This window comes from Neophocaena asiaeorientalis, unplaced genomic scaffold, assembly GCF_003031525.2.
Source record: "Neophocaena asiaeorientalis asiaeorientalis breed wild unplaced genomic scaffold, Neophocaena_asiaeorientalis_V1.1 scaffold1, whole genome shotgun sequence".
Lineage (NCBI taxonomy): Eukaryota > Metazoa > Chordata > Mammalia > Artiodactyla > Phocoenidae > Neophocaena > Neophocaena asiaeorientalis.
The window spans coordinates 4,034,965-4,057,736 of NW_020171981.1; the positions used below are offsets into that span (position 1 = coordinate 4,034,965).

The following is a 22,772-nucleotide window of genomic DNA, read 5'->3' on the forward strand; positions in this document are numbered from 1 at the left end:
TATTATCAATTTCAGATTGAAATTTAGTCCTTTCCAAGTCCTGTGGTACAAATATGGGAAAGGAGAATTCCTACTCATTGTATATTTGTCTCTACAGATGCAGTAAAATTGTTTTTACATTCCTTATCACAGATTTATACCATTAATACCATTAAAAGGTATCACCATTTATACCATTAATACAACATACACAATTATATTATGGCCAACCCTCACCCTATAATACAGTTTAAAATAATTCTACCTTTGTTCTTCGTGCCATCCTTATAATAATCCTAAAATACAAAGGTCAACTTTGTATTAAAAAAATTAAAAATTCTATAAGTTACTAACTGAGCCTTCAGGTACACAACTAAGCCTAAACTTATCTACTAATAAAGTAACATTATGGGGAAGTTTGTTTTAAACACTCTTCCAGCCTACCATAAATTATAGATATTCTCATTTTGCAAAAAGCTCCCATCTTTTGCATTCTGTTTGTTTCAATTATTCAGGGCAACCCAGGCTAATAATTACACAGTCCCCAGTTGCTGAGTAAAAGTGACGTTTAATTAGCCAGCAGGAAAGATCGATTAAGATCCAGCAGGGCATCTTGTGAGGTTCTCTCACATTCCTGGAAGGAATATATTCTGGCTGTGCCCTTTGGAAGGATAAAACTCCTTGCTTGCTTCTAAGGAGTTTCAATGAGGCTTCTAAAGTAGATGCTAAGATTGGTCAGCCACACAAATTAAATTCCAGGTATAAGGACTTTCCTGGTGGTCCAGTGGTTAAGACTCCGTGTCCCGGGCTTCCCTGGTGGCGCAGGGGATAAAGAATCTGCCTGCCCATGCAGGGGACACAGGTTCGATCCCTGGTCCGGGAAGATCCCACATGCCGTGGAGCAACTAAGCCTGTGTGCCACAACTACTGAGCCTGCACTCTAGAGCCCGTGAGCCACAACTACTGAAGCCCACATGCCACAACTACTGAAGCCCATGTGCCTGGAGCCCCTGCTCCACAACAGGAGAGGCCACCTCAATGGGAAGCCCGCGTACCACAACAAAGAGCAGCCACTGCTCACTGCAGCTAGAGAAAGCCCACATACGGCAACTAAGACCCAACACAGTCAAAACAACAACAACAAAAAAAACCACCGTGCTCCCAACGTGGGGAACTAAAATCCCACACGGTGCAGCCAAAAAAACAAACAAAAAAACAAATCCCAGGCATATCCCTGCAGTTGCTCTCCCTTTACTAAAAGTACTCAGTTCAAACATTCTGAATCACATTGCCTCCAAGTTGGAAAACACGTAAAGTAACACTCTCTTATCCCCAACTCTCGTTCAATTACCACATTTCAAGCAAGAGGTGGTCGGGAAATATATTGTAAAGGAAAATTTTTATTTCTTCCACCATCAAGCAAGTGTATGCATCTGTCAGGTGCTCACATTCTAAAAGGTACAAATTAGGTCAGGGCTTTTAATTTAAAAAAACCAAAAACTTAATGAGCATGATATTCCAATCAGTCTGAGACTAAGACATTCTACTATGCTCAGAGAATCAACTGGATACGTCCAGTTTAAGTTTTCTATTAGGAAAGGACATGTGGATATAAAAGCAAGACCAAAAATCCTAACGAAAATTACCTCATACTGCTTAACATCTTCCCTTTCAGTAATTTGGACAAGCATAAATATTTAGCTTTTCACACATTTTGCAAAAGTGTTCAATAAAGACTAACATAACAATCCAAAGCAGAAAGCAGAATAATTTTTTTAACATACATAATTATCAAAGTATTTCCATTTTGGTAAACTACCCTAAATATGCCTGCCTACCTCCAGTGCAATTCAGTACACATTTATTAAGCCTCTACCAAGTATAAAGAACTATGATAGGTGCGTCTTACTTTGCTAATTTATATACAATTAAAGTAGATTTTACTGAGTATAAATTGTTTCAAAGCTTATGAAGAAGAATAATGGAACCGGTTTATACAAACCTAGCTTTGATTTGCTGCAAGCCCCGTAGAATATGGTCTCTGTTGTCCCTTGCACCAGCACTAAGGTTCTCATTCCGCAAAACTTCTCCCAGGAACTCCTCAGTATCTAAAAGAAAAGGAAAGTTGATCAATGGAAAAGAAAAAGTACTAAGGGAGAAGGAGGAAAATCTGAAGGACTAAGAAACAGGTATTATTTTCTCTTTAAAAACTTTAAAGTTGTAGAACGAGGGGAATGTAATTAATGCCACAGAACTGTACACTTAATAGTGGTTAAAATGGTAAATTTTATGCTACATATATTTCACCGGAATAAAAAATAAATAAAACTTTATATATGCCTGTAAATGACATTTTCTGATAATCCAAGACCTTGCTATGAATTTAGAAAGCTAATGCATATATTAACCATAAGAAATAACTATTTTCTAAACCATCTTAAAGAAACATTCAAATATTAATTATCACCGATGGCAGAGGGTGGACTGTCAGTTTCATAAACATGTAAACATTACAAACAAGTCACAAGCCAATAGAAGCTAGAGAGAAATACCAGTAAATAGACCTGAAATTTAAACTAGAGCTGAACTGCAAAATCAAGAACAAAAAGGGCAGGCAGTCAAAGAAGAAAAATTAATTAGCAGATGCATCATTAATGAAAATGACAATGCAACCAATTGAAGGAACCCACATGGAGAAGAAAAAATGTGTCCAAGAGAAGGAAACTGCAATTATGTGAGCATAATTATATATTATTTCTATACATGATAGAAATATATAATATGGAACAAATGATGTTATGTTAAAAGAAATTGGGGGGGCATTTACAAATTTTCAAAGACAAAATAAACTGATAATGATTATAATTGCCAGAAATGCTAGCTATACGCTTTATTATGCATAAAATAATTATAATCCCTAAAAAGCATATAAATAACATGGTTAAAAACTTCCACTTCCAAAAATATGAAACTGTATTATATATACTATCAAGATAATATTATGAATGTATACAGTTGGGTTACATAAGCATACTTAAAATTTTGTTTTACATTCACACCACTCAACAACACCAAACAAAAAAATCCTAGATAGCCATTACCAGAACTTCTGATGGGGTATAAGATGTACTTTTGATGAAGTTCTAGAAGTAAAAAATTCACTGAGGACCACCATCAACTTCCAAGACCTGCATCACATTTATCGCATATGTCATTTAATAGGTTCCTCCAAGTTCCTCTAAAGGCTAAAGAATGAAAAAATGAGAAGTTTAATTAAAAGGTAAAAAATAAATGCTATCAATTAATGTAATATACCATGTTAATAGGATAAAGGACAAAGACCACGTGATCATCTCAATAGATGCAGAAAAAGCATTCGACAAAATTCAACAGCACTTCATGATAAAAAAGCACTCAACAAACTAGGAATAGAAGGAAATTTCCTCAGTCTCATAAAGACCATCTACAAAAAACCCACTAACATCACAATGGTGTGTAAAAAGTAATAAATAGAACCCTCATTTTAAGTAAGTCAGGATACCAGAAGAGGGAGCGCTCACGCCCTACCCATAGATGTCAATTGCAGACCCAACAGGAAGGGATGTACCTTTGTAACTCCAACAGGAAGAATGTTGATACTTTACTACCCAGAAGGAGGAAGGAAAAATTTCTCCTTGCCCTGCAAGAGCCCAGCCAATGAGAGACTGTTACACAACTCAGCCAATGAAAAGCCATTACACTTTGAACTCCCAGTTTTCTCCAGTGGACTCTTGGTTTATAATAGCCCCTCCCAACTCCTTCTTCTCCTCTATAAAAGAAAGTTCCTCTCTTCTGTTCTCTGGATTTGCCTGTGGATCACCATAGATTGCACGTCCTGAATTGCAAGTCTTTGCTGTTCCCAAATAAACCCATTTTGCTGGTAAAAAAACTGGTTGCTTGATTGTTTTAGGTCAACAAGTGAAAGACTGAATGCTTCCTCCCTGCTTCTAAGATCAGCAGCAAGACAAGCTGCCTCCTCTCACCACTTATACTTAACATTGTACTGGTGCTGGCCAGGGCAATTATGCAAGAAATGAAATTAAAAGAGTCTAAATTAGAAAGGAAGAGGTAAAACTATCTCTACTTGCAAATGACATAATCTTGTATAAAGAAAACCCTAAGGAATCCATTGAAAAACTATTAGGTCTAATAAATGAGTTCAATAAGTTTGCAGGATACAAGATTAATACACAAAAATCAGTTGTAATGGGACTTCCCTGGTGGTCCAGTGGTTAAGAATCCACCTTCCAATGCAGGGGACGCGGGTTCGATCCCTGGTTGGGGAACTAAGATCCACATGCCGCAGGGCAACTAAGCCTGCGAGCCACACCTAGAGAGCCTGCGCACTCTGGAGCCCGCATGCCACAACTAGAGAAGCCCGCGTGCTGCAATGAAGACCCAGTGCAGCCAATAAATAAATATTTTTTAAAATCAGTTGTATTTCTATATAGTAGTAATGAAAAAATGAAAATTAAATTAGGAAACTTCCATTTAAGATAACGTAAAACAGAATTAAATACTTAGGAATAAATTTAGCAAGAGAAGTATAAAACTTAAACTCTGAAAACTACAAAATATTATTGAAAGAAATTAAAGGCCTAAATAAATGGGAAGAATCTCATGTTCATATATGAGACTTACTGCTATTAATATGGGAATATTTCCATATTAATCTAAAGATTCAATGCAATCGCTATAAAAATCTCAGCTGGTTTTTTTTCACAAATTGACAAGCTAATCCTATGATTCATTTAGAAATCCAAGAGACCCAGAATATCCAAAACAATTTTGAAAAAGAAGAACAAATTTGGAGGATTCACATTTTCTGATTTCAAAACTTACTACAAAGCAACAGTAATCAAGACAATACAATACTGGCATAAAAACAAACACACAGGTCAAAGGAAAAGAACTGGGAATTTAGAAGTAACCTCACATTTACAGTCAATAAATTTTTGATAAGGATGCGAAGACAATTCAATGGAAAAGAATAGTTTTTCAACAAATGGTGCTGGAACAACTGAATATCCACATGCCAAAAAATGAAGTTGGACACCTACCTCACAAAATATACAAAAATTAACTCAAAATGGATCACATTTTGAGTTAATAAAAAGTAAAAGCTAAAACTATTAGAAGAAAATAGGCATAAATCCTTGTGACCTTGGATTAGATAATAGTTTCTTAGATATGATGCCAAAAGAACAAGCAACAAAAGAAAAAATTGGACATCAAAAATGAAAAACTATTGGGGACTTCTCTGGTGGTCCTGTGGTTAAGACTTCACCTTCCAATGCAGGTGGTACAGATTCGATCCCTACTCGGGGAGCTAAAATCCCATATGCCTCACAGCCAAAACACCAAAACATAAAACAGAAGCATTATTGTAACAAATTCAATAAAGACTTTAAAAAAATGAAAAACTATTGTAGTTCAAAGGGTGCTATCAAGAAAGTGAGAAAAATTTTGCAAATCATATATCTGATAGGAGACATATGCAGAAGTATAAAAAGCTCTTACAACTCAATAATAAAATGACAAACAACCCAATCTTAAAACAAGCAGAGGATCTAAATAGACATTTATCCAAAAAAGATATACAAATGACCAATAAACAAATGAAAAGATGCTCAACATCAGTTGATACCAGGAAAATGAACCACAATGAGGTACCACTTTACATCCACTAGGATGGCTACAGTTAAGAAGATGGACAATAACATGGGCTGTCGAAGATCAAGAGAAATTACGACCCTCATACATTGCCAGTGGGAATATAAAATGGTGCCGCCATTTTGTAAATGTCTGGCAGTTCCTCAAAAGGCTGAACAGAGAGTTACCATATGACCCAGCAATTCCACTACTAGATATTACCCAAGAGAAATGAAAACAGGTGTTCAAACAAAAACTTGTACACAAATGTTCATAGCAGCATTATTTTTTTAAACATCTTTATTGGAGTATAACTGCTTTACAATGTTGTGTTAGTTTCTGATGTATAACGAAGTGAATCAGCTATTTGTATACATATATCCCCATATCCCCTCCCTCTTGCATTTCCCTCCCACCCTCCCTATCCCACCCCACTAGGTGGTCACAAAGCACCGAGCTGATCTCCCTGTGCCATGCAGCTGCTTCTCACTAGCTATCTATTTTACAGTTGGTAGTGTATATATGTCCATGCCACTCTCTCACTTCGTCCCAGCTTACCCTTCCCCCTCCCCATGTCCTCAAGTCCATTCTCTACATCGACGTCTTTATTCCTGTTCTGCCCCTACGTTCATCAGAACCTTTTTTTTTTTTTAGATTCCATATATATGTGTTAGCATACGGTATTTGTTTTTCTCTTTCTGACTTACTTCACTCTGTATGACAGATTCTAGGTCCATCCACCTCACTACAAATAACTCAATTTTGTTTCATTTTATGGCTGAGTAATATTTCATTGTATATATGTGCCACATCTTCTTTATCCATTCATCTGTTGATGGACATTTAGGTTGCTTTCATGTCCTGGCTATTGTAAATAGTACTGCGATGAACACTGTGGTACATGTCTCTTTTTGAATTATGGTTTTCTCAGGGTATATGCCCAGGAGTGGGACTGCTGGGTCATATGGTAGGTCTATTTTTAGTTTTTTAAGAAACCTCCATACTGTTCTCCATAGTGGCTGTATAAATTTCCATTCACACCAACAGTGCAAGAGGGTTTCCTTTTCTCCACACCCTCTCCAGCATTTCTTGTTTGTAGATTTTTTGATGATGGCCATTCTGACTGGCGTGAGGTGATACCTCACTGTAGTTTTGATTTGCATTTCTCTAATGATTGGTGATGTTGAGCATCCTTTCATGTGTTTGTTGGCAATCTGTGTATCTTCTTTGGAGAAATGTCTATTTAGGTCTTCTGAGCAGCATTATTCTTAATAGCCAATATGTGGACAAAACCAAAATGTCCATCGACTGATGAATAGATAAATAAAATGTGGCATATCTATACAATGGAATATTATTCAGCAATAAAAAATGAAATGCTACAATACAAATAAATCTCTGAAATCATTATTTCACCGAACAAAAGAAACCAGTCACAAGGGCTCCATATTGTATAATTCCATTTACATGAAATATACAGGATAGGCAAAAATCTATAGAAACAGAAAGTAGGTTAGCGGATGCCGAGGGCTGTGGGAGAGATGGAGGCGGATTAGAGAATGAAAGCTATGGGGTTCAAGTTTTCTTTGGGGATGATGAAAATGTTCTAAAATTTATCTTGGTGATGATTGCACAACTCTGTGAATACTATACTAAAAGCCACTGGATTGTACACTTTAAATGGGATGGGTAGGGTGTATGACATAAGAACTATATCTCAATGAAGCTGTTAAAAAATATAAATGGGGCTTCCCTGGTGGCGCAGTGGTTGAGAGTTCGCCTGCCGATGCAGGGGATGCGGGTTTGTGCCCCGGTCCGGGAAGATCCCACATGCCGCAGAGTGGCTGGGCCCGTGAGCCATGGCCGCTGAGCCTGCGCGTCCGGAGCCTGTGCTCCGCAACGGCAGAGGCCACAACAGTGAGAGGCCCGCATACCACAAAAAAAAAAAAAAATGAATGCATAAATGAACAAATTACAACATCTACACATATCCTTCTGAAATTTCAAAACTGAAGGAAAATGAAAACATTCCTCAAGCACCGACATGGAAAAAAGTAAGTAGTCTACAAAATAAGAGTCAAAATGGCCTCTCCACAAAATAAGCACTAGAAGATGAAAGTTTTACAGTGTTTTAAAGGAAAAATACTGTGCTCAAGAATTCTAAGCATAGGCAAGATGTTGGTTATATAAAATGAAGGAGACCAACAAAACATTTTCCAACAGTTGTGGCTCTGAATTTCTACCACCTACATTCTTTCCTGAAGAAAATCTTTTCAAGGACACACTGATCAACAGAAAGAGGTGGTGATGAAATTCAAAACAGCCAAATAAGTTAAATCTACATACTTGTGGTTAAGTATAGTTTAAAACTTATTTTAAAAAGTAATTCTTAATTAAGATGTTTGTAAAAAAATGTAATAAGCATCTGAATGCATTTAGAAAAGGAATAGAGAAGAAGAAAAACGTGCTAAATTACTTATTTACATAGGGCTAATGGGTACTATTCCATCCTGGACAATGATAATTAAAGCAAATGGGTTCAACTATGATTTTTCAAACACTAATGTAATAAAAGTAGAACAAAAGATTTTAAAAATATTCAATATAATAAAATATAGAAAAAAGAGAAAAATGTAGCAAAACAGATAAAACTCATAAGATTATATATCACTGATGACAATAATTGTGAAATTATAATTACCACGTACTGAGAAAACAATCTGTGTAAAATATTATAAAATGTGACCAGCATTGTACAGAGTGACAGATTTATAGACTTCAATATTTCCAATATTAAATAAAAAAGAATGAAAAGATATACAATAAGCACCAAATTCAAAAAAATCAGAAAAGAGCAATAAACCAGCCTATGGAAAGGAGGAGAAAAGAAACAATAAAGATAAAAGCAGAATTAATAAGTCAGAACAGTGGTTGTCTAATAGTGCTCTCTGGAGTCATAAGCGTCTGATAAGAAAGAGAAGTTGGGGTTGGGGTGGGGTCAAGTGAGTGAAACTCTGGGAAACTCCCTTCCTTCCACTCACGATCCCCTTTGCTTTAATCACAAGTCCTTGGCTTTTATCTATTTATACACTGGGATTTCACATAAGATTTCAATTTTCAAAAGGTTCCATTGCACAACTTAGTGGTTACAAAACCACTGAACTTAAAAATAGTGAGAAAAATATGTATATAAATGCTAAATAAGTATAAGAGCTGGGACTTTTCAGAAGTGAGGGGAAATCCAGTAAATTGATATATCATCAGCAAATGTAATCCAGGAAAAGGGAGAGAACGCACAAATACACAGAAATGAGGCAGAATAAAAAGAAGCAATAACAAACACAAAAATTTTTTAAAGATAATGAAATATTTGATAAAGTTGGTGAGATTTCAAGTTATTTTAATTTTCTTTTTTGTGCTTTTATGCATATTTAAATTTTATGACAGTGGGCATCATTTTTACCCCTTTAAAAGATTATTTCAAAAACAAAGTGCTATGTAAACAAAATAAAGTTCCATGCAAATAAATATGAAAATCTCCGTGAAAGTTTCTGAGAAAAATATAAATTTCTAAAACTGAATTGAGAAACGGAAAACCTGAATCCTGAACAGGCTAATAACCAGGGGAAAAGAAGAAAAGGTTGCTAAATGTTTTTTTGAGTTCATATTAATATAGTTTTTTAGATGTTTTTCAAACCTTTAAGTAATGAATAATTCTTGTTCTATATAAATTATTCCTGAGTATAATTCTCAAATTATGAGAAACTTCTCAAATCATTTCATATAACCTAGCATAACCACAGTTCTAAAAGAGCACAAAAAGGAATCAGTTTAAAGTTAATATAGAGGGAAGGGTGGGGGGCGGGGAGAGTTAGGGAGTTTGGGATTGGCATGTACATACTGCTGTTTAAAATGGATGGCCAACGGGGGACCTACTGTGTAGCACAGGGAACTCTGCTTGGTATTATGAGATGACCTAGATGGGAAGAGAATTTGAAGGGGAATGGATGCATGTGTGTGTATGGCTGAGTCAGTTTGCTATGTGCCTGAAACTAACACAGCACTGGGGTGGTTTTTTTTTTTTTTTTAACATCTTTATTGGAGTAAATTTGCTGTACAATGTTGTGTTAGTTGTTGCTATATAACAAAGTGAATCAACTTTATGTATACATATATCCCCATATCCCCCTCCCTCTTGCGTCTCCCTCCCACCCTCCCTATCCCACCCCTCTAGGTGGTCACAAAGCACCAAGCTGATCTCCCTGTGCTATGCAGGACAGGAATAACACAGCACTGTTAATCAGCTATACTCCAATATAAAATTAAAAGGTTTTAAAAAATTTTTAAATAAAATTAAAAAATAAAGTTAATATAGATACAAAAATCCTAAATAAAATACTAGTAGATCACACCTAGCAGTATATTAAAAGAATAATATAGTTTATCCTGGGAATATAAAGATGTTTCAATATTACTGATGTATTAGATATTTATTTAATAGGTTAAAAGAGAAGTCTATACAAACCTCTTGGCAAATGACAAAACCACCTCTGATTATATTTATTATCTATTTGTGACAAAACTTTATTAAATAGAAGTAAAAGAATACCTTCTTTTTTTTTTTTTTTTTTTTTTTTTTTTTTTGTGTTACGCCGGCCTCTCACTGCCGTGGCCTCTCCCGTTGCGGAGCACAGGCTCCCGACGCGCAGGCCCAGCGGCCATGGCTCACGGGCCCAGCCGCTCCGTGGCATGTGGGATCTTCCCAGACCGGGGCACGAACCCACGTCCTCTGCATCGGCAGGCGGACTCCCAACCACTGCGCCACCAGGGAAGCCCAGAATACCTTCTTAACCTAAGGAATATATATGTCGCAAACTAGCATCATATTTATGGCTGAAAAACTAAAGTCATTATTATTTTATTTATTTATTTTTTTGTGGTACGTGGGCCTCTCACTGCTGTGGCCTCTCCCGTCGCGGAGCACAGGCTCCGGACGTGCAGGCCCAGCGGTCATGGCTCACAGGCCCGGCCGCTCCGCGGCATGTGGGGTCTTCCCAGACCGGGGCACAAACCCGTGTACCCTGCGTCGGCAGGCAGACTGTCAACCACTGTGCCACCAGGGAAGCCCTAAAGTCAATATTATTAAAGATTGTTTTTCCAGCTACTCCCACTGTCAAATAACATTGTTCTGGAGGTTCTAGACAAAAAGAAGTCTTAGAAGGAAAAAAAACATCATTATGCACAGATATTATAACCAAAGACATAAGCTTAAAACTATGAAGTTGGAAAACTTTTAGAAATTGTAAGAATTCACTAGGGTAGCCAGAAAATAAATTCCTTAAAAATCGGTAGCTTTTTGGGTAATAGTAGAAGAGCTTATGTTGGAATGACTTTCCGATAGATAAGAATTATCAACACTAGACAAAAAATTCAAAAGCAACTATTTTAGGGCACCAAACAGTAGCCAAAAGCAGGCAGAAATTGGTGGGGATTTGATCCTTGAAAGAAAGGAACTGCAGGGTGAGACTTGTGTTTATATAGCTTTTCACCTAAAGGTACTCCCAGTCCATGTGGGGTGGAGTGGCTAGGGAGCACCCTTAGGCAAAAAGCTTAGTGGGCTGTGGGAAAACACCAAATGCCACAACTTACATATACTTGGAATCTCAGAAGGTCAAAACCAGAATAGGACAGAAAATGTACCAGAAGAAATAATCGTCAAAAATTTCCCAAATTTGATGAAAAATATTAACTTACAGATTCAAGAAGCTCAGTGGACCTCAAGTAGGATAAACATAAAGAAAACTAAACACTGGCAAATTATAGTCAAACTGCTGAAAATCAAAGATAAAGAGAAGAATTTCAAAGAAGCTAGAGAAAATGACCCATTACCCATAAGAAAATAATGATAGGAATGAGAGTTAACTTTTCATCAAAAATAATGGAGGCCAGAAGACACTAGAACGACACATTTAAAGTACTGAAAAGAAAAAGGGAAAAAAACCTGTCAACCCAGAATTCTATATCCAATGACAATAGCTGTCGAAATGTACAGGCAAAATAAAGACGTTTTTCAGATAAACAAAAACTGAAAAAACTTTTTGCTAACAAACCTGCTCTAAAAAAACAAATCTAAATGAAATTCATCATGCTGAAGGGAACTGACACCAAAGGGAAATTCAGATCTACAGGGGTACCAAAATGCTAAATATGTGGGTAAATATAAAATATTATCACTTTTTTTCCTCTTTCTCTTCATTTCTTCAAAAGATAACTGGCGAGCTAAAGCACAGATTATAACACTGCATTGCACAGCTTATAACATATGTACATGCAAAATATGTGACAGCAATAAAACAGAGGATGGGGGAAGGGGAGAAAATGAACCCCCTTTAGTGGTATAAAATTAACTCTGAGTAGCCTGTGATAAGTTAAGGAACATATTGTAATCACTGGAACAACCCTAACAAACAAAATAAGGAGGAACAATTTTCTAAAATAGAGAAATTAAAATGGAATACTAAAAGCATTTGATTAATTTTTTTAAAAGCAAGTGTAATAAAAAAAAATGTGACAATTGCAAAACAGATAGTTAAATGGTAGACCCTAGATCCATCCATAACAATAATTATATTAGATGTAAATGAATTAAACACTTCAATTAAAAAGCAAAGATTTTCCTAACTGAATAAAAATGCAAGACCCAATTATATGCTGTCTACAGGAGACACTTTATTCCTTCCAGTTTTATTGAGATATAATTGACATACAGCACTTTGTAAGTTTAAGATGTACAGCATAATGATTTGACTTACATATGCCATGAAATGATTACCACAGTAAGATTAGTGAATACCTATCATCTCATATAGACACAAAATTAAATTAAAAATTTTTTCCTTCTGATAAGACCTCTAAGGATTTACTCTCAACAACTTTCATATAAACTGTACAGCAGTGTTAATTATATTTATCATGTTGTACATTACATCCCTAGTATTTATTTATCTTATGACTGGAGATCTGTATCTTTTTTTTTTTTTTTTTTTTTGGTGGTACACGCAGGCCTCTCACTGTTGTGGCCTCTCCCGTTGCAGAGCACAGGACCCAGATGCGCAGGCTCAGCGGCCATGGCTCACGGGCCTAGCTGCCCCGTGGTATGTGGGATCTTCCCGGACCAGGGCACGAACCTGTGTCCCCTGCATCGGCAGGCAGACTCTCAACCACTGCGCCACCAGGGAAGCCCTGGCGATCTGTATCTTTTGACTGCCTTCATCCAGTTCCCCCTCCCTCCACCCTCCACCTCTGGCAATTGCAAATCTGATCTCTTTTTCTATGAGTTTGTTTGTTTTTGAAGTATAATTGACTTACAACACTATGTTAGTTCCTGGCACACAACATAATGATTCAAAATTGCTATACATCTCAAACTGATCACCATGATAAGTCTAGTTATCTGTCAGCATACAAAGATATTTCATAATTATTGGCTATATTCTCCAAACTGTACATTTCATACCTGTGACTCATTTATTTTGTAACTGGAAGTTTGTACCTCTTAATCTCCCTCACCTATTTCTCTCCTCCCACCTCCCCACTACCCTCCCCTCTGGCTACCACCTGTTTGTTCTCTGTATCTATGACTCTGTTTCCATTTAGTTACATTTGTTCATATTTGTTTTGTTTTTAAGATTCCACATATAAGTGAAATCATACAGTATTTGTCTTTCTCTGTCTGACTTACTTCACTTAGCATAATACCCTCAAGGGCATACTTATCTTGTTCCTGACCTTAGAGGAAATACTTTCAGCTTTTCGTCATTCAGTATGATGTTAGCTGTAGGCTTGTCACACATGGCCTTTATTATGTTGAGGTATATTCCCTCTATACCCATTTTACTGAGAGTTTTTATAATAAATGGATGTTGAATTTTGTCAAAATCTTTTTCTGCAACATATGATGATCATATGATTTTTATTCTTCAATTTGTTAATGTAGTGTATCACAGTGATTGATTTGTGGATACTGAACCATCCTTGCATCCCTGGGATTAATCTCACTTGATCATGGTGTATGATCCTTTTAATGTACTGTTGATTTGGTTTGCTAATATTTTGTTGAGGATTTTTGCATCTACGTTCATCAGTGATATTGGCCTGTAATTTTCTTTTTTTGTTATATCTTTGTCTGGTTTTGGTATCAGGGTGATGCTGGTTTCACAGAATGTGTTCAGAAGCATTCCTTCCTCTGCAATTTTTTTGGAATAGTTGAGAAGGATAGGTGTTAACCCTTCTCTAAATGTTTGGCAGAATTCACCTGTAAAGCCATCTAGTCCTGGAATTTTGTTTCTTGGGAGTTTTTAAAATACTGATGCAATTCATGTTTTGTATTTCTTCCTGATTCAGTCTTGAGAGATTGTACATTACTAGGAATTTGTCCATTTCTTCTAGGTTGTCCATTTTATTGGCATATACTTGTTCAAAGTAATCTATAAGAGACACACTTTAAATATAAAGACACAGATAGGCTGAAAAAAAAGAATGGAAATTATACAGTATGCAAAGAGTAAACATAAGGAAGATGGAATGGGTATACTAATGTAAGACAAAGTAGACTTCAGTACATGGAGTATTACAAGAGATAAAGAGGGATATTTCATAATGATAAAAGGGCCAAGTCATCAGGAAGATAGAACAATTATAAAGTGTATGCACATAATAAAATAGCTGCAAAATACCTGAAGCAAATTCCAATGCAACTAAAGTAAGAAAAAGACATATCTACAATCATAGTTGGGGATTTTACTACCCTGTTTCAGAAACTAATAGAACAACTAGACAAATAATCAGCAAAGAGATAGAGGACCTGAACAACATTGATCTAATTGACATTCATAGAATGCTACATCTAACAACTACAGAATACACTTTTTTTAAAGTGCATATGAAATGTTCACCAAGATATACCTTATTCTAGTCCATAAAATAAGTCTTATAAACACCAAAAGTCGGGCTTCCCTGGTGGCGCAGTGGTTGAGAGTCCACCTGTCAATGCAGGGGACACGGGTTCATGCCCTGGTCCGGGAAGATCCCACATGCCACCAAGCGGCTAGGCCCGTGAGCCATGGCCGCTGAGCCTGCGCGTCCAGAGTCTGTGCTCCGCAACGGGAGAGACCACAACAGTGAGAGGCCCATGTACTGCAAAAAAACAAACAAACAAAAAAAAAACACCAAATGTCTAAAATCTTAGAGTATGTTCTCTGACCATAAAATAAGTTAGAAATCAATAACAATGAGATATCTAAAAAGCCTCAATTCGAAGTAACGTAAATCAAAGAGGAAATACTCTTCTTTGAATAAACTGAATGACTGTAAAATACAACACATCCAAATTTGTAGGACGCAGTTAAATCCACACTTAAGGGAAACATACAGCTTTAAATGCTTATGGTAGAAAAGAAGAAAGGATTAAAATCAATGATCTAAGTTTTCATCTTAAGAAACTAGAAAAAGAAGAACAAACTAAACTCCAAACAGGAAAAAGAAATTAATAAAGATAAGAATGGAAATCAATTAAATAGAGAGCCGAAAAAACATTGGTTGGTTCTTTTAAAAGACCAATAAATTTGATAAGTCCCTAAAGGTTTTATCAAGATTCATAAAAGGATAAAAGAGAAAACCCAAATTACCAATATCAGATTGAGAGGGGAAAAGGAAGAAAAGATATTTCTCACACTTTAGAAAACAAACACAAACATATTTACCTTTCCCTCTAACAAAAAAGGCATTGTTACTCACCGTAGAAACATCGGAAAATAAAGAAATTGATATAAGCAACAAAATTTGCAATCCCATCCTCTTTCAGGTTTTTGTTTTTTGTTTTTTTGGCCACGCCGGGCAGCATGCAGGATCTTAATTCCCTGACCAGGGATCGCACCCATGCCCCCTGCAGTGGAAGCATGGAGTCCTAATCACGGGACCACCAGGGAACTCCTAACTCTTTCAGTTTTTATTCTGTGCTAACAAAGCCTTTTTATTTTCATTTACAAAAATGAGATATCAAATGTTCTGAATTTTTTCCACTAAACCCTGGTTATTGGTTATATCATAGATCATATAATGAAATATTATATAACCAATTAAAAATAATATTCATGAAGAAAAATTAAGGAATTCAAAAATTCTTACAGCATATTATTAACACAATACTGAACGAAAAGGAGAAGGAGAAGAGGAAGAAGAAGAAGAAAAGGAAGAGGAAGGGGGGAGGAGGAGGAGGAAGAGTAGAGGGAGGATGACAGGAGGAGAAAGAAGGAGGAATGCTGAAGGACTGACATTACTCAACTTAAAGACTTACTACTATGCTACAGTGATCAAGATAGAGTAGTACTGTTGGAAGAACAGACACAGATCAATGGAACAGAACAGAAAACACAGAAATAGCCTCACACAAACACAGTCAACTGATCTTTGACAAAGATGTAAAGGCAATTCAGTGGAGAGAGGATAGTCTTTTTAACAAATTGTGCTGTGACAACTAAACATCCAAATGAAAAAAAAAAAGGCACAGCTCTAACTTTTCACAAAAATTAACTCAGAGTGGATCACAGACCTAAATGTAAAATGCAAAACTGTAAAATCTTAGAAGATAACACAGGAGAAAATGTAGGTGACCTTGGGTTTGGCAATGAGTTTTTAGTTACAAGACCGAAAGCATGATGAATGAAAGAAATAATTTAGGCTTCATTAAAATGGAAAACTTCTGTTCCGCAAAAGACAGTGTTAAGAGAATGAAAAGACAAGCCACAGACTGGTAGAAAATCTTTACAAAACACATATCTAATAAAGGACTTATATCCAAAATATTCAAAGAACTCTTAAAACTCAACAATAAGAAAACAAACAACCCAATTTTAAAATGGATATAAGATGTGCATTTGTCATCTGTGTACCTTCTCACCAAAGAAGATACGCAGATGACAAATAAGCATATGAAAAGGCACTCAGCATCATATGTCACTAGGGAATTGCAAATTAAAACAACAATGCGATATCACTATGTAACTATTAGAATGGATACATTTTTTAAAATTGACAATACCGATAGCTGGCAAGGATGTAGAGCAACCAGAACTCTAATTGCTGATGGGAATGTAAAATGGTATAGCCACTTTGGAAGATGGTCTGGTTTCTTCCAAAGCTAAACATAGTCTTATCAAAAGATCCAGCAATCACACTCCTGAGTATTCACCCAATTGAGTTGAAAACTTATGTCCACACAAAAATCTGCACATAAATGTTTATAGCAGCTTTATTTATACTTGCTAAAATTTTGGAAGCAACCAAAGTGTCCTTCAGTAGGTGAGTGGATAAATAAATTGTGGTACATACAAACAGTGGAATACTAGTCAGTGCTAACAAGAAATGAGCTCTCAAGCCATGAAAAAACATGGGGGAAGTTTAAATGCATATCACTATGTGAAAGAAGCCAATCTGAAGAGGCTACATACTGTATGATTCCAACTACATAGCATTCTGGAAAAGGCAACACTATAAAAAGATCAGGGGTTCAAGAGGAGTCAGGGAGGGATGACTAGGTAAAGCACAGGAGGCTTTTAGGGCAGTGAAACTATACTGTATGATACTTTAATAATGGTTGACACATGGCTTTATGTAATTATCAAAACCTATAGGACTTCACAACACAAAGAATGAGCCTTAATGTCTGCAAATTTCAAAAACTCATTTAGCAGGTTGGGGAATCTCAGGAAAAAATACAGACTGTAACAACATAATCTAACTGATTACAAATATATGAATTAAACTCACTGAAGAAATGGGGGAAAGGTACTGACCTAAGCAACACTGGAAATGGGTAGTCTATAAGACCAAAGGCAAAAGGAACTGCACGTGAATACTGGACCCTAGTCAATAAAGTTGTTTCCAATGGGTGTAGGGGTTATCAATTCTTATACTGCTATACATGTATACTCTAATCAAACAATAAATGGATGATGAATGGTGGGAGCCAAGTTTCTTAGTGTTGGAGTGGAAAAGATAAGAGCAAGCAGCAAGAATATTAAGGAGAAGAGCTGAATAGACATTTTTCCAAAGAAGACATACAGATGGCCAACGGACACAAGAAAAGATGTTCAACATTATTATTAGGGAAATGCAAATCAACACCACAATGAGATATCACCTCACACCCCTTAGAATAACTATTATCAAAAAGGTAAGAAGTAATAAGTGCTGGAGGAGATGTGGAGAAAAAGGAACCCTCATGCACTGTTGGTAGGAGTGTAAATTGGTGCAGGCACTATGGAAAACAGTATGGAGATTCCTCAAAAAATTACAAATTAAACTAATATATGATCCAGCTGTTCCACTTCTGGGTATTTATCCAAAGAATACAAACACACTAATTCAAAAAGATATATGTACCTCTATATTCAGCACAGCATTTTTTACAATAGCTAAGATATGGAAACAGCCATCAGTACGTGAATGGATAAGGAAGATGTGGTATATATAAATACAATATATTACCATTCAGCTATAAAATGATGAAATCTTGCCATTTGTGACAACATGGACGGACCTTGAGGGTATTATGCTAAGCAAAATAAGTCAGAGGGAGAAACAAATACTGTATGATTTCACTCATATGTGAAATATAAAAAACAAACAAATAAAATAAATGAACAAAACAGACCAAAAAGAACAAACACGTAGATACAGATAACAGAGTATTGGTTATCGGAGGGGGGTGGGCGGTGAAATGGGTAAAAGGGGGTCAACTGTACATGACAGATAGAAACTAAATTTTCGGTGGTGAGCGCATACAGAAGTAGAAATATAATGTTGTACAAATGAAACTTATATAATGTTATAAAACAATGTGAGCTCAATTTAAAAGAATAGTAAGGAGTCTAAAATGAATTAAGAATGGAAGACATCAATAAGAACTCATGTTTAACTTTGTATAGATACAGATGGTTATGTATAGAAATTGCTTATAGATATATTTATATGTGGGGTTACCTTGGACACATATATTTCTTTGCTTTGTCAGCTGAGAAGGCCTAAAAGAAACAACATTCCAGTGACAATGAGCACACCTACTACCCAGATATTGATTTCTAATACCAATCTTCAGTAAAAGGAACCAACGCTTTTTTGAGAGATGGCTGATTTTAGGACTGGGGCAGGACACACACAAGATGACCCTGGAGCATCTTGTAGTGCCAGAAAGTAAGGAAGTGCCCAAAACACACACACACACACACACACACACACACACACACACACACAAAATTCATGGGGCATGTCAAAAGGAGCCCAGGAGCCAAGTAAAAGAGCGCCCGATGGCCAAAGCTAGAACAATTTGAGCAACAAAGTTAGGTAACATTGGATTATAACCCAAAGTATAAGTATTCATGAGTCCACAATGATATAAATAACTGAATACATTAATACATGGGGGGAGAAAACACAAATCTCCAGTCCAGAAGAATTCTAAATAAGTTATATAGATACTCCACCTTAAAGAAGAAGGAGCATAACTCCCAACACTTAAGTGTAGATTGCACATGGAGACTTCCTTCCGAAGAGTACAGTATTGAAAGGGGAAATAAAGAGTAACTTGACAGTGGAGAAACCTGACAATAACTATATCAGCCAGGTGATCAAAGTCAACATCAACAGTCATAAATCATGTTGATAGTATGTACCCTCGACATTTGATGAGAATGGCTCTTTACTTCTGTGATCTCCTTTCCAAAAACCTGTAGCCCTAGTCTAATCACGAGAAAAACATCAGACAAATTCTGATATAGGGCGTTCTACAGTATACTTGACCAGTACTCCTCAAAACTCTCAAGGTCATCAAAAACAAGGAAAGTTTGGGAAACAACTGCAGAGAAGAGGAGTCTAAAGAAATAAATTAAATGAGGTATCCTGGATAGGATCCTGGAAAACAGAAAGGACGTTAGGTAAAATCTAAGGAAAATGGAATAAACTACAGACTTAGTCAATAACATATCAATATTGGTTCATTAATTGTAATAAACGTATCATAGTAATGTGAAATGTTAATAATGGAGGAAACTGGGGGTAAGGGGAATAGAACTCTGTACTACCCGCTCAATCTTTCTGTAAATCTAAAGCTATTCTAAAAACTAGTCTATTAATTTTTTAAAGTGGTATATGATATAATCTTCACATTTTACCAGAAGAAGGGGGGAGGGACTGGGTTAAATTCATTCATTAACCCAATCTTTATTGAGTCCCTCCTATAGGTCAGTCAGGTACTGTGATAAACACCAAAATATTAACAATGGTCATCTCTAGGTAGTGGAATTACAAGCCATTTTTATCATCTTCTTCATACTTTTCTATATTTTCTAAATGTTCTAAAATATGTGTTTTAGAATATGAAAAAATAAGTAAAATTAAAATCACTATGCAAGCATAATGTAATACCACTCTTAGCTTGGATAGACAGATTTTAATTTTTCTCCCTCCTCTTCATTTCACTCAGTGGTAGTGGGTTGTGCTGGTTCATAGCTGGGAATAGGAAAGGAGGCCACCCAAGCAGAGAGAAAGTGGGGAATAGAGATCCTGTGAGAGATGGATGGTTAAAATGAATACTTCATGCCTATAGATGATAAATGTAGATATATATATATATTATTTTGAACTTCTACTCTCCTTACTAAATGCTTATAAGTAAAATATCCCATGTAATTATATTTGTATATACTAAAACTGCTAAAACAGAATCAACAGGATATAATTATCCCCCAACTCATTGGGGGGATATTTGATAATCTGATATTTTATTATGACTTTACTTTTTAAGTTTCACTTTAAATTACTTTTTTGAAGGCTTCATTTCAAAACACTTTAGAGGGCCACTTGTTAATTTAAGTACTTGTTCCTTCACCTGCAAGTGTCATCTACTCAGGGGAATAAAATGACACGAAGACAATCTCTTCCATCTGTCTCATCATTTTTTTAAAAAAAGCTGATCTAAAAATACTCCCACAACTCACTAGATGAACAAATTTATAATCATAAAAACATAAATAAGTCAAAAGCAAGAGCTATAGGAGGGATTATACATCTAGTATTTTATACACTTCCCAACTCATTTTATGAAGCCAGCATAATCCTGATATCAAAACTTGATACAGATATTAAGGAAATTACAGACCAACATATAATACATTTGCCTTTCAATGCAAGATGATGCTACTTATAGTGATTATGACCTGAAGGTGCCTGAGCAACCCTGCTCAGAAACACATTACTCACCACTGAACAAGGAAGAGATTTTCACCTCCTGTATTTAAACAAGTTTACCACTCTCTCTGGGTGGGTTTTCCATTAAGCAATCAGCCTTGTACAAACAAGGACTCCTTTAATATAAACATCATGTCCTATCACATCAGGATGCCTTAAGCTCCTGCAACTGCAAAATCCAGAGTGAAAAACACCACTAACTGAGTAAGAACACTCCTGAGGTGCCTCTGACATCACAGCACTCACTACACATAATACTTGATGTTACAGGGTCTACACCTAGTTACCTTTGACTGGTGAGTGAGCAATACCACACTGGTGTAAATGTCCTCACACCAAAGAGAAAAGACAAAATCAGAAACATACCATAAACAATGCCACATTTTTTCTGAATGCCTTTATTCTTTAACAAATATTTACTGAGCACTTATTACATGCTAAATACTGAAAAAGTGAACAAGATAGATCTAAACTAAAAGTTTACAGTCTACCAAAGAATAAAGACTTAAATAGACAATCAGAATAAATTGTGATATGAGTTATAATAAGAAAAGTGAGGGGGGCACAGGCCTAGAGTGGATGCAACTAGCCTAGAGGGAAGTAAGTCAGGGGAGATCTCTCAGAGACCTGACCTTTCATCTGAAGCCCACAGATTAGCAGGTCAAGTAGGTCTGCTGGGGATGGGGAGGAGGTGGTAGAATGAGGAAAAGAATGGCATAAGCGTGGGAACATTATGTGCAAAGGTCCTGAGGTGATAGATCTTAGTTCAGTTGGAGAGACTGAAAGAATTCTAACTTGGAGGGCAGAACATAAAGGTTAGGGGTGAGAGGACAGTCATGAAAGATTATTCTGGAAGGCAAGCTTGTAGCAACATACAGTATTTTGTACTAAAAGTAATATACAATGATTTTAAGTCTCATGTTTAAACGGTAAACAGCTCTGGCAAAGATGCATCTTCCTATTATAATTCACAGCTTCCCTAAAACATAGATTCCCTCAGCTTCCAGGCAACTTATGGATATCTATTCCAGCAAACCAGAGTAGGAAAAGAAGATAGAAAAAGAAAACAAAGAAGGACAAGGGGACAGAGGGTATGTGAAACTCTGTAGACATGATATAATCATCACATCCCTGGGAGAAACCACTGCACGGCCTAAGGCCAGATGAAAAGATTCTGACTTGACAGGATGCACCCAAGATCTCTAGGTTCTGTAGACTGGTCAAAGTCTCTGACATTCTCCCAAACCTCTGACCTTGTCCATTTATGAGGCTACTCTTCTATTTGGAGAAGAACGACATCCTATGTGTCACATTTTTCAAACTAGTGAAAAATAAAGGTTGCCTCCATCTGTTTTCTAAGTAATGCTCCTTATACACAGAAAGAACAAAATATTTAAGTTGGTGTTCTTTAACAGTTACAAATTTTTTTCGTTGATATATTGTTTCTAAAACTCAAAAGTTTGCTTCAATCAATCTTCTATTTGAAGGCAGGATGAATGGCCAAATGCTGCTGAAAACAATTCCACCAACCAAAAACCAATCAAAGTGTTCCTAGAGGGGATATTTTGCAAAAGTATTTGAACTATTAAAGCAGAATTCACATTTCTGAAAAGAAGGGTGCCATGAATTTCTGCCTATATTGGCATTATACCCAAGAAAATATTTGAGATTTTTGTCTACATGCAAAAAGTGTTGGCATAGGCTAAAATGACTCACCAAATTAATTCTATTAAGTTTAATGCTGGGCAGTATTTCAGACCCTCTATTTAGATTTTTTTTTAAAAAGTCCCCAAGTACTT

At 36.2% G+C, this 22,772-nt stretch overlaps 1 protein-coding gene across 1 annotated transcript in view; it reads right to left on the minus strand.

Annotated features, from left to right (window-relative positions):
- Positions 1-22,772, minus strand: part of SKAP1 (src kinase associated phosphoprotein 1) — a 294,708-nt gene that overhangs the window by 237,468 nt on the left and 34,468 nt on the right. The window contains exon 2 of the mRNA XM_024746404.1: positions 1,982-2,087. The gene's annotated coding sequence lies outside the window, so the exon portion shown is untranslated. The remainder of the gene's footprint in view (positions 1-1,981; positions 2,088-22,772) is intronic.